Source organism: Gopherus evgoodei, unplaced genomic scaffold (genome assembly GCF_007399415.2).
Source record: "Gopherus evgoodei ecotype Sinaloan lineage unplaced genomic scaffold, rGopEvg1_v1.p scaffold_31_arrow_ctg1, whole genome shotgun sequence".
NCBI lineage: Eukaryota > Metazoa > Chordata > Testudines > Testudinidae > Gopherus > Gopherus evgoodei.
In genome coordinates this window covers 5775436-5787772 of record NW_022059983.1, presented here as the reverse complement: position 1 = coordinate 5787772, position 12337 = coordinate 5775436, and the positions used below count along the sequence as shown (strand labels likewise).

The window sequence follows — 12337 nt, the reverse complement described above, 5'->3', positions numbered from 1 at the left end:
TCCTGGTGATTCAGCCTTTGGTGAGAGTTTCTCTCAGTGCTCTTCTTCTGTTCCCTTGGGAAAGGATTTTCTGGAATCATGGGCCCTTTCTCTTCATACAGGCATGTCCCAGTAGATGAGCTCCTGGCCAAGAATCTAGTGGTTAGAGCAGGGAGGGCTGGGAGGCAGGACTCCTGGGTCCTATCCTCAGCTCTGGGAAGGCAGTGGGATTTAGTGGTTAGAGCAGGAGGGGCCGGGGGTCTGGAATCCTGGATTCTATTCCCAGCTGCACAATCTCCCCCATAATCCCGGTGGCACTCTCCCATCGTACAAGAGGTTGCCAGCCTCCCTGTGGTTTTCGGAGCAGTCTGAAAAAATTCAGAGAAGCACTTTGGGGTGGGGGCAAGGGAAGCTGTATTAAAGGGCTTCTTGACCAAATGGTCCCAGAAGGTCCTAGCGCACTGTCCCCCCAGTGCTGATGAGGCAACACATGTTTCAAGACAATCCGACTGCACCTGTGGATTCGAGAGGCCTTTGAAACATCAGATCTTCAAGCAAACCTTTGTCCTCAGGAGAGGAGTTTGCAGAGCAAAACCTGCCCAGGGCAGGACTCAAAAACTCACAGGTCTGTGGCATTTCCAGGGTTTGAAGATGGTTGCACTTGCTGAGGGGATACAGCACCCCTCCCCTCCAGTTCAAGGGCCCAAGGCTCTGCTAAGCTGCAACCTCAGCCTGGTTTTTAAGCAGCTAAACTTTCTGCTGTGGGTTTTGCTGCTAAGTCAGAGTCTGAGCTGTGGCTTCCATTTGTGGTTGGCCTTGTCCAGATCCAATATAGCAACTGGGGGCAGGTGTGTGTGTGTGTGTGTGTGTGTGTGCAAACAAGATCCAACCATAACAAAGTGTGACCTCACCACACAGACGTGGGCTGGAGGGGACGGCGGCTTCTCTTATGACAGCTGGTTGGCAGCACTTGTTGCTGTGGTGTCAGAACGAAACGAAAAGTAAGAAAAGAGGAGAACGAGCAAGAACCGGCCAACGAACGTCTCCTGCAACGTCAGCGTTCGAGAAAACGGTGTTCCCGACTCTAATGGGTCAGTCGTGGGTCACATGATCTGTATTGTTTTCCTTAAAGCCCCAGCTCCTGGCATCAGTGGATCTGTGACGATTTCAGCCTTCCCTCTTTAAAAAAAAAACCAGAGGAAGTTCCTAACCCTCATGGTGGTGGAGAAAGCTTCCAAGTGTGTCCCCAGTGTCCCCTAAAGGCTCAAAGAGCAGAAGGCAAATAAATAACCCCCCCAATCTAGTATGGTTACGTGATCTCGTGATTTTTTGGGGCGCCCGACTCAGGATTTTTGGACATTTGGGGATGGCACTACGGAGAGAACCGGAGAAGAAGAAGCCGTGATTTGAGCGGGGCAGTGTGCAGACAAAGAGACGAATGGCTACAAACAGCTTGGTTTCCCCAGGTGGCAGGCGGGAGAGGAAATTGAACAGGTTTCAATTTGATAATGCGACAGAGAAAAATACACAACTCTTAAGGAGTGAGTGGTGGTGCTGTGCAGGGTGGAGAAGCATTCACAGCTGAAAGGCAGGAATTTTGCACTGGAAGTCAGCCAGATGGGGAAAGTATCAATCAGTCCGACATCTGTCTAGAACTGGCAGCGTGATCTTGTGAATGTGGAGGCGTGTGGGACTCCTGCATTAAGGACTGGGTGTGGCATGGCGTGAGACTCGGCGTGAGCTAGGGCAGTGACAGAGACTAACCGAACCCCTTGAACGTGCTGGGGGCTGCTGAAACCACGGCAAGGCACTCGAAAAGGCCCGGTGAGCCAGAAAACCACGTGCGTAGGTTGCAGTGTAAATCTGCCTTTTGTAAGCACCCACTCCTGCGGTCACGGGCTGCGGGGCATCCTGCTGCTCATAAAAGCCTGCCATTAAGAGCTGTGAAAACAAGAGAAGCCAGAGGCAAGGAAGGGTTGTTATAAATAACGTTGTAGCCAAATGGAACCATCCTACGTGTGGGCCTGAATGCCCAGGGTGTGGCAAACACAATCATTTTGCCAGTGGGCAACTCCAGAAAGGAAAAGTCCCAGGACAAATAGATGTTTTTCCTCATGAAAGCAGATGCCCAATCGCAAGATCTGTTCCTCAGTGTGGCTAATCCATGGGATCCCCCTGCTTCTGGACACAAACGGCATTAACCTAGGGGACCCCCCACCACCACTGGACACGATCAGGGTTAACCCACGGGATCACCCACCACTGGACACGAGTGGCATTTACCCGTGGGTCTCTGGTGCCTGCTACACGAGTGCCCCCTTGTGGCCAGAGGTCGCTCTGCAGCACCCTTCCTCACTGCTACAAGACGGGATGGCAGGTGGAGAGGGGAAAGGAGGATCGTGCGAGTGGGAGGAGCGGAGAAGGGGGAAATACTCTACAGGGTCAAACACAGAACCACAAAGAGAACACGATGTGGCTCTGATCTGGCTGCTTGGCTGACTCAGGGAGGTGGGGAAAGGGACAAGGGGTCTTTCCCCTCTAGGGGGTGCTGGATCCAGCGGAACCGCAGCAAACACCAATATACAATAGGAGGAGAACAGGGGGCTGAGAACCAGGTAGAGGAACCACTGGCTGGTCACTGCTCCTCATCTTCAGCCCCAACACCTGCAGGTCCAGCCCCCCACGGCAGGATGATGGCAAAGAAGAAAACTCGCAGCTGTGAACTGATTTCCCCTCCCACTCACATGGGGGTGGCCAGAGATGACTCCTCTGCTGGCGTGAGGGTCGATAGCAGTGTCAGGGCAGGGGAGATCCTTGGCGTAGGAGGGAGGGACCAAAAGAGGTTGAGGAAAGGAGGGCAGACAGAGATACAGGGACCCTCCTGCCTCAGCAGTGGAAGAACAGTATCTTCTTCACCATCCAGCCAAAGACATCCACCTTATCAACAGAATAGAACCCAGGAGATCGGGCTACTGGCCCCTCCCCCATGTTCTAACCACTAGATCCCACTCCCCTCCCAGAGTTAGGGAAAGAACCCAGGAGTCCTGACCCCCCCTGCTAGGATGTAGACCACTAGTCCCCTGCTAGCATCCTGTGTCCCGTTCCGGTGCCCACAGTCCCAGGGGGATGGTGACCAATCAGGGAGGAGTCAGAGAAGAGCCAAGAGAAGGATTAAAAGCTTGGAAAACCTCCCTGATGCATTTACAGGAGCACATAGAGAGCGGACAGAAGAGGGGTTGGAGGGACAACGGAGGTGGGGAAGAGGGAGACTGGAGGAGGAGGACGGGGAAATTAACAGAGGGGGTTAGGAAGGCACTATGGGATCAGACCTCTCTGGGCACCTTCTGGTCCTCCACAATGTCCAGGCTGGGTATTCTCAGCAACGGGCCATGGCCAGAGGAACTCACTGCTACACAGAGCTATGGGCAGCAGGGCAGGGAAAGCAGGATAGCAGATGTGTGGCAAGTGGGGAAGGGGACAGGGGGGATGTTTGGCTCAACGGGGCAGGGAATGGGACATGGGGCCTTTCCTCACTAGGAGACACTGACTCTGAAGTGGCTTCAGGGCCTAGGACTGGCTGGCTGAGGGAGGTGGGATTGGTGCTGTTGGCTCCTAGCATGCTGCAGCTGATGCCTGTGGAACTCACTGCTACAAGGTAGAAAAAGCCACTCCACCCCCACCCATCTTGTGCTCATCTGCCTGTCACAGGAATTGCCGCTACACCCTGATTCGAGAGAGTTTGCAGGGTCCTTATCACCTCATTGTAACACAGGGAGCCACAATCCACCGAGCTGCTTCTCTACCCCACAGCCTTGCTGCAGCCTTGCACGAGGGACTTCTGGGCTATTGCCTCTGTCACAGAATGTGCCCCTCCCAGATTTGTTAGACTGGCAACCTCTGTACTCTGCTGAATGGCCTAATGGCTAGAGAAGGGGCTGTGGGAGCCACGACCCCTGGGTTTGTGGAGGGGTTGAACAGGGGTGGGAGGTCAGAACTCTTGGGCTGTGGGAGGGACATGGGGTCCTGTGGCTTAGAGATTCGTAAATAGAGAACACCTCATCTGATGAACATGGAACAAGGGAGAAAAATTCACCCAGGCACAGATCCAACCAATTATCTCTGTCTATTGAGTCCCCATGTTAACCCCATTAATACCCACTGGCAGGGAGTCCCACAGGCTAATCCCACCAATATCCAGTGGCAGGGAGTCCCACAGGCTATCCCACTAATACCCAGTGGCAAGGAGTCCCACTGGTTTGCCTTGGTAATAGCAAATGTCTGTGGCTTCTAGGTAGGTTTAGCAAACAAATTCCCCATCAGACCCAAGGAGGGGCCTCTGCTCATTGTCTCGACTCACCTGGGCAGCGCAGGACTCAGCGCAGAGAGAGACTCGGATGGTGTGTGTTTGCCTAGCAGAGTGTCTGTGAGTCTGTGCTGCCCTGTGTGCTGAGGACTCTCCCCTTAACTCTGTGTCTTCTGCACGCTCCACCTCCACCTGCTCTGTGAGCTGGAGAAGCTGCAAACCATAAATGGAAATGATCATTTGGACACTATCTTAGCAAAGAAACCACCTAAGAAACAGCCATTGCTTTAAAACTAGCCCCCTCTCCCCTGCCAGAGTCAGGGATAGAGCCCAGGAGCCCTGGTTCCCAGTCCCCCACTTTCTCTAACCCTCTTGACCCCACTCTCCTTCCACATCTGGGTCTAGAACCCAGATGTCCTGAGTCACCCCTCCCCTACTCTAACCACTAACCCTGAGGTCTTGGTAGAAAGCAAGAGCCCTTCAGTCCCAGGGCTGCAGCAGGGGTCTGGGCACTGGGGCTTTCCCCACCCTGCCAGGCACTTCTGCCAGGGAGTGGTGTTGGGGCACAGGGGTTTCCCCCACCTTGCCCACCCAGTGCTTCTGCCAGGGCTATGGAATTTCTGCTGGGGTGGGACGTCCATTCTTCTGGGGGCCTCCAATTGTCCAGAGCCCCTGGGCACAGACCCCGTCAGTCCAACGGATTATCCACTACTGCCCAGCTGGGCTCCTTAGACCAGTCAAGCATGGAGGGCCAGGGATGCAGAGAAATGTGGGGTCCAGCGGTATCCCCTGTCCAAATATCAACTCCACCCATCGCCCCTCGGAGGCAGTCATGTGTAAAGGGGCTGGAGCTTCGACGGGGCTCTCAAAGAGGCACGAGCCCCAGAGACTCAGTCACAGTGGCTGGCATGAGTGCAGCCGGGCTGATGTCCCGAGGTTGGACGTGAGTGTGCAGAGAGAGGAAAGGGCTCTTGGATTCAAGGGGCCACTTGCAACCAGGTGCTGCAGACGCTGAGCTCAGAACTGGGAGCCTGAGTTTTCAGGTATCTAAAAGGGTGTCATCAGGAGGAGGGAGAAAACTTGTTCACCTTAGCCTCCAATGATAGAACAAGAAGCAATGGGCTTAAACTGCAGCAAGGGAGATTTAGGTTGGACATTAGGAAAAAGTTCCTAACTGTCAGGGTAGTTAAACACTGGAATAGATTGCCTAGGAAAGTTGTGGAATCTCCATCTCTGGAGATATTTAAGAGTAGGTTAGATAAATGTCTTTTAGGGATGGTCTAGACAGTATTTGGTCCTGCCATGAGGGCAGGGGACTGGACTCGATGACCTCTCGAGGTCCCTTCCAGTCCTAGAGTCTATGAGTCTATGAGTCCTGCCCACAGCAGAAGTGCTAACGGCACCCCTGCAGCCAGGCCTGCGGAGAAACCTCTTCCTGTCAGGACCAACGAGCTAAAGTTCTCTGAAATCCACTCACCCACTCGGCTTGGCTTGAAATTGGCCGTCTCAGAGCAAGGCCGAGGGCAGAGTGAGTGGGGCAGGTTCAGAGGCTTGTGATCCAGGGCTCTCAGTTAAAGCCTCATGAAAAAAGAGCTGCTCTTAATTTTTTCACACCGCTCTGAAAAACACTTGCAGACTCTCATGGACTTGGAAAGTGGCACCAGGCTGCAGGGGCTCTGCTGGAGTCTGCGAGAGCAAAGGGTGGTCATTTGATGGGGGATGTGAGGAGATGCAGCCCCCCGAAGATGATCTGCTGTTTATATTCACACATTGCACTGACGCCCCTGTGCAGGGGGCAACTGCCTTGAAAACTAGCACTCAGCAATGGAGGCGGGGGTGGGGTTTGTGATGCAAATTTGGGGTCATTTGGTCCAGGGGTTCCCACGATACTGGCCCCGCCCCACACGTGCTGTTTGAACATTTTTGGATGGTTATCTTTTTATTTTGTTTGGAGACACTGCAGTACCAGTTCAATGCATGGGGTGGACAGAGCAAGCTCCTACTCCATCTCCCTGTTTCAAAAATCAGTTTAATATACAGTCCTTAAATTAAGAACATATCAGATATTAGATTGATAAGAACAGATATAGCTTAGATAATGTTCCAAGAGAGCCAGACAAGGTTTTCATCTTGAGGCCAAAAGACCAAAAACATCAAGACATTTGATCATGGCCTTTGTCAGGCCACGAGACTACTTCCACTTTACCTGAGCAGAGTAAGGGGGAAAAGGAAAGAGGTCGAACTTTGGGAAACGTAGAGTCTGGTTGGCCCCTGAGTTCAGCTACGCCACGGGACAGAGGACCGGTGTAGCCGTATTGCAGAACTGAGTCCGCTCCACGAGCTGTTCACACCTGTGCTAAATAGCAGTTCACACTTCTGCAAGGTACGGCTTCCGCCGGAAATTGAGGGTGAGTAACACCCACGTTGAGCTGACACTTGGGGGCTTAGGGACACAGCCACTGCTCTTTTGATCTAAACATGGAGATGTTTGAGTTCTCGGCCCTATTATCATCTTTGACATGGTGTCTTCAGCCACAAGGGGGCTGAATTGGGACCACAGATGGCATGTAAGTCTTGTGCCAATAACCAATTCTTTGCGTCTCTGGTTGCTCTGAACAATTGGGGGTAGTGGGGGTTGGACTCCTGGACTAACTTGGAACCCAGGAGTTTCTAGAACTAGCCACAAATCTAGAATTCAGAGGACACTATTGTTTTTTCACACATATAGATGCTTGTGTGTGTATTCTAGACATACAGCTGATTCTTGAACAGCTTGGGTGCTAGGTCTGTCAAAGTATAAAAATCCAAACAGATCCTATGCGGTCTAGAACATTCTTGTTTCCAACCTCATATATGATATCGTAGATGACATAGGACTAGTTTGGGTTTACAAAATCTTTGACAGACCTAGAACCGAAGAGGTTCAAGAACCACTCAAATGTCTAGACCTCATGGTGTTCTAATGGGTGCTAGACCATGTCAGAAGTGCTAGACCATGTCAGATCTGATTGGGTTTCAAACATTGTCACACCTAGAACTCAAGAGGTTCAAGAACTAGCCAAATATCTAGAACCAAGGTGTAAGGCTACGATGTTGTCATAGATATTTTTAGTAAAAGTCATGGAGAGGCCACAGGCAATAAACAAAATATCATGGAAGCTGTGACCTGTGCCTGACTTTTACTAAAAACATCCCTGACAAAATGGGGAGGGAGGGTCCAGCACCGTGCCCCACCCTCTGCAGTGGCTGGAACCTGCAGGAGCCCCACTGCCCAGTAGCTGGGAGAGATCCCCCTGCCACCCTGCGGGGCTGGAGCCGTAGGGATCCCTCACACTCACAACCACTGAGCAGTTCCGGGGTCCCTCTGCCACCGATGGTGGCAGCTGGGAGCAGCGAGGGGCTCTGGTTGCTCACGGCAGCTGAGCCACTGCTGGGGGGAACTTTGCAAGCAGTGGTGGCTCAGCAGCTCAGGGGTCACCACTGTCAGTTGCTGGAGGGTCCCCTGCCACCACGGGGAGCTGGGCTGCTGCAAAGTCCCCCGCTTCTGGCAGTGGCAGGTCAGCTGCAAGGCTGCCAATGTCATGAAGGTCGCTGAGTTACGGTTTCTGTGATTTCTGTCACCTCTGTGACATAATCTTAGCACTACACCTGCAGTACTATTGTGTGTGTCTGTGTGCATGTATTTTATGCACACACACACACACACACACACACACACACACACACACACACACACACACATTTAAAAACCCATTAGAACACCATGAGGTCTAGACATTTGAGTGGTTCTTGAACCTCTTGGGTTCTAGGTCTGTCAAAGTTTTTGTAAACCCAAACTAGTCCTATGTCATCTACGATATCATATATGAGGTTGGAAACTAGAATGTCCTAGACTGCATAGGATCTGTTTGGATTTTTATACTTTGACAGACCTAGCACCCAAGCTGTTCAAGAATCAGCCGTATGTCTAGAATACATAGGACTCTATTGGCTTTTCAAACATACAGGGGCTTGGAAAACATGATGCTCTAAATCTAGCCCACATCAGAGCAGTTCAGATTCAAAACACTGATAGACCTGAGACCCCAGGTGTTAAGAACTGGCCCAGGATTCCTAGAATCCATGAGATCCTATTGAATTTTGAATCAGCAAGAAGTATTATCTGTCATGCTTGGCAGTCTTGTTTCATCTGAGCATCTGGAATGGAAAAAAGATTGTTGAACTAGAGGAGTTAAGCACATGTTTAACTTATCTACAGCCTCCAGCCGGGGTTGGTGGCCCACATAGGCCTGGCTTCCTCAGATATCCCAGTGGGTTCAGGTGACAACTGGTTCAGCTCCCCGACAACATCTGCCTGACCTCTGGATAGAATCAGAGATTCCAAGGACTGAAGGAGCATGGTGGTCCCCTAGTCTGACCTGCTGCAGATCGTCACCGAATTAGTCCCTGGTTGAACTAGAGCAGACCTCTTGGAAATCTCTCTTCACCACCCTGAATGTTCATGACAGGTGGTTTCTCTGGAGCTGCTCCTTGCCCTGCTGGCTTGTTTTACTTACCAGTTGCTCTTAAAAGAAGCCAGAGCCTCCCCACACGACATATCCCAGTGAGTGGGTCTTTTGGTATTTGTAAATTATATCAGAGCCACCCCACAAAACATACAGAATCGATGTAGTTCAAGGAATGTCCAAGAAGGTTTATTTATTGCTATTTTTTATTTCGGTAGCACTGGGAGCCCGAGTCCTGACCGAAAAGACAGTCCCTGTCCCAGAAAGCTCACAATCTAAGGGGATCCATGGACAGAGACCTGGACTGGGACACAGCTGACATGGGTTTGTTCCAGGTTCTGTCACTGGATGGACCAAAGGTTCTACTGGGTGACCTTGGCCTAGTCACTTCCCTAGTCTGTGTCCCAGTTTCCCCATTTGTAAAAACTGGAAGACTGCTACTAACCTCCTTGTAAAATTCTTTAAGATCTACTGATGACAAACACTAGAGAACAGCTAGATATTGCTATTATAATGCAGACTCTTCTACATCTAATAGATTTAAAAACATATGGAAATCTAGAATCACAATGAAACTTTCAGCAAACAATCTGGAACCTGTTAGATTCTATGTGGTTTGAAAACACTCTAGAATCCAGTGATGTCCTAGATCCAGATGGGAATCTAGAACCCATAGACTTTGAGTCTGAACACATTGAGAGACTTACAATAAATGAGATTCCGGAGCCACCTAGTGATGCAGAAGCCAAGAGAGTCAATTGAGTTAGAACACACTGAGTGATCTAAAACAAACAAGATTCTGGAGCTTGTTACTAATCTGGTGCCATTGATGACCACTGAGTTTGAAAAAATTGAGTGACCTAGAATGCATTGAATTCTGGAGAGAGCATGGAATCTAGAATCCAGGGATACTATAGGCATTATGAACAGTAAGATCAGGGCCGTCCTTAGCCATAGGCAGAATAGGCAGTAGCCTAGGGCACCACTAGGTCTGGGGGCACCGCTCTGCAGGGAGCCCAGACAGACGGGAAGCAGTGGAGCATGTAAGAGAAGGGCTGGTGGGTCCTAGAGAGAGCAGAATGCAGCACAGTCTGAGGGAGGGGATTGGCTGCTGGGGTCTCTGGGAAGGGAGGGGAGTAGGGTTGGAGAAGGAGCTCACCTGTGAGTGTGACTCTTTCCCCCGGCTGAGGTCAGGTGAGGCAGGCTCTGTGGCTCTGGAACCAGTGTCCTTTGTTGTCTCCCATAACATCCATTCTTCTCCCCCCTGCCCCACGGAGCACCCCCTCCTTTCTCCCTCCTCCCCAGGAGCACCCCTCTCTCCTCCCTCCCCTCCGTCAGGGCTGGGTTGGGTGAGGTGCTGGGGGATAGGTGGGGGGAGGGCTGGCTGGCTGCCTGCTGAGGAATGACAGTGAAAGTAACTCACTTCCTCGGCAGGCAGCCAGAATTGGAATGATCACACAGGGCTGGGCTGGGGTTAGCCAGATGTGTGAAAAATCAGGATAAGAAATTGGAGTAGGGTGAGCAGATATCCCTATTTTATAGGGACAGTCCCAATTTTGGGGTCTTTTTCTTTTATAGGCTCCTTTTACCCCCCCACCCCACCCATCCCTGTCCTGATTTTACACACTTTCTGTCTGGTCACTCTAGGTGGGGGTAATTGGTGCCTATATAAGACAAAACCCCAAATATCGGGACTGGCCCTATAAAATCAGGACATCTGGATCTGGTCACCCTAGCTGGGGAGCGCCTCTCCCCCGGGCTGGCAGCTGCCAGTGATCAATCTCATCCAGGGGGAGCTGCACAGGGCAGGATGAGCTGCTGTGGCTCCATGGGTGCCCTGTCCCTGAGATCAGATGCTGTGCTAACTTCACCATGGTCCGTAAGGCTGGTGGTGGTGCCCATTGGCGTGTGATTGGACCTGAGGGTTTGCTGCAGCTGTTGCCACTCTGCACCCCAAGAGCTGGATTTTGGGGTCTACAGCAGCTGTTGGACCAGCAGGCTGGGGGGTGAGCCAAGCATGAAAGCAGTACTGTGTTGCCATTTAGACTGTCATTTAACAATTTTGTTTGCCAAAAATTCTTGGTAACAATCCTGAATCCAATTTCAATATTTTTTTTTAAAAAAAATCAATATCTTAGCCAAAACCAGAAAATTCAGCTGTTGACAATTATTAGTGACAGGTTTGGTTTGAGGCAGGGAGTGGGCCAGTTTTCATCAGAGAAACAAAAAACGTTGACTGACTTTCCTATAGCCTGTTACTCCTGATAAGAGCCCTCCAACAACTGTAATATGCTCATCTCCTTACTAGTGTATAAAGCAGGGGTCAGCAACCTACGGCACATGTGTCAAAGGTGACAGGTGAGCTGATTTTTGATGGTATGCAGCGGGCAGGCTGAGCGGCTCAGCCCATCACTGCTCTGGGGTTCCGGCTGCTGCCCTATTGCCAGCTGGGATACTGGCTGCTGGCCTGGGGACCCCCAGGGAACCTCAGGCTGGCAGCGGGCTGAGCAGGCCGACTGAACCACTCAACCTGCTGTCAGTCTGGGGTTCCATTCACTCAGCCGGCAGCGGGCTGAGTGGGCTGGTGGCGGGCTGAGCAGGGCCGGTGGGAGGTTGAGTGGCTCAGTCTGCTGCCAGTCTGGGGTGCCAGCAGCACTCAGCCTACTGCTACTCCGGGGTTCTGGCTGCCAGCCCCTTGCCAGTCAGGAGCTCAGCCGCCAGCCCCACTCTGCCTCCTGCCAGCCTGGGTGAGCAGAATCCCAGGCTGGTAGCGGGCTGAGGGCGGTTGGCAGCCGGGATCCTGGCTGGCAGGAGTTGGTGGTCAGAACCCCAGACCAGCAGCAGGCTGAGCAGGGCCTGGGATCCTTGTCTAGGGTTCCAGCCACCAGCCCCACTCAGCCCGCTGCCAGTCTGGGGTTTCATTTACTCAGCTGGCAGTGGCCTGAGCAGGACCAGTGGCCAGGACTTTGCCACTCGTATTCTACTGAGTGTACGTACTAATTCTACTTCTACATTCTACTGAGTGTACATTCTAATGAGTGTACATTGCCACTCGTATTCTACTGACAATTCCTGTAACAGGGGCATCAGGAGAACGGAGTTTCTCAAAACTAAAGCTCATTAAAAACTATCTCTGCTCTACAATGAGTCAGGAATGCTTAACTGGTCTTGCTATTCTTGCAATCGAACAAGACACGACTTTGTCTTTGTCATACGATGACATTATTACTGATTTTGCAGCCAAAAAAGCCAGAAAGATTGCTTTTAATTAAAAACAAATCTTTGTTTCAATACCTCTTCATATAAATTTCCAAAAAATTTTTGACAAATTAAAAAAATTATATTATTTGCATCATTCTGTCAAATCAGAATTTTTTCTATAGTGCTTTTTCTTTAGTGCTGGTGCATCAGCATTACAGTGTGCTTAATTAAGTTAAACTGGTTTTAATAACATGAGTGTGGCAAGTTTTCCAGTACTGTATGCTTATATTTGTGTTGCTAAGAGCAGATCAGGCACAGGGGCACCAGTTTAATAATCTCGCCTAGGGCA

The 12337-nt window shown here is 51.1% G+C and overlaps 1 non-coding gene across 1 annotated transcript; it reads right to left on the bottom strand.

Annotated features, from left to right (window-relative positions):
* Positions 1-6214: 6214 nt before the first annotated feature.
* Positions 6215-6398, bottom strand: LOC115640643. The gene has a single exon (XR_003997915.1). It is a non-coding gene; the product is annotated as a U2 spliceosomal RNA (small nuclear RNA).
* Between the last annotated feature and the right edge of the window lie 5939 nt (positions 6399-12337).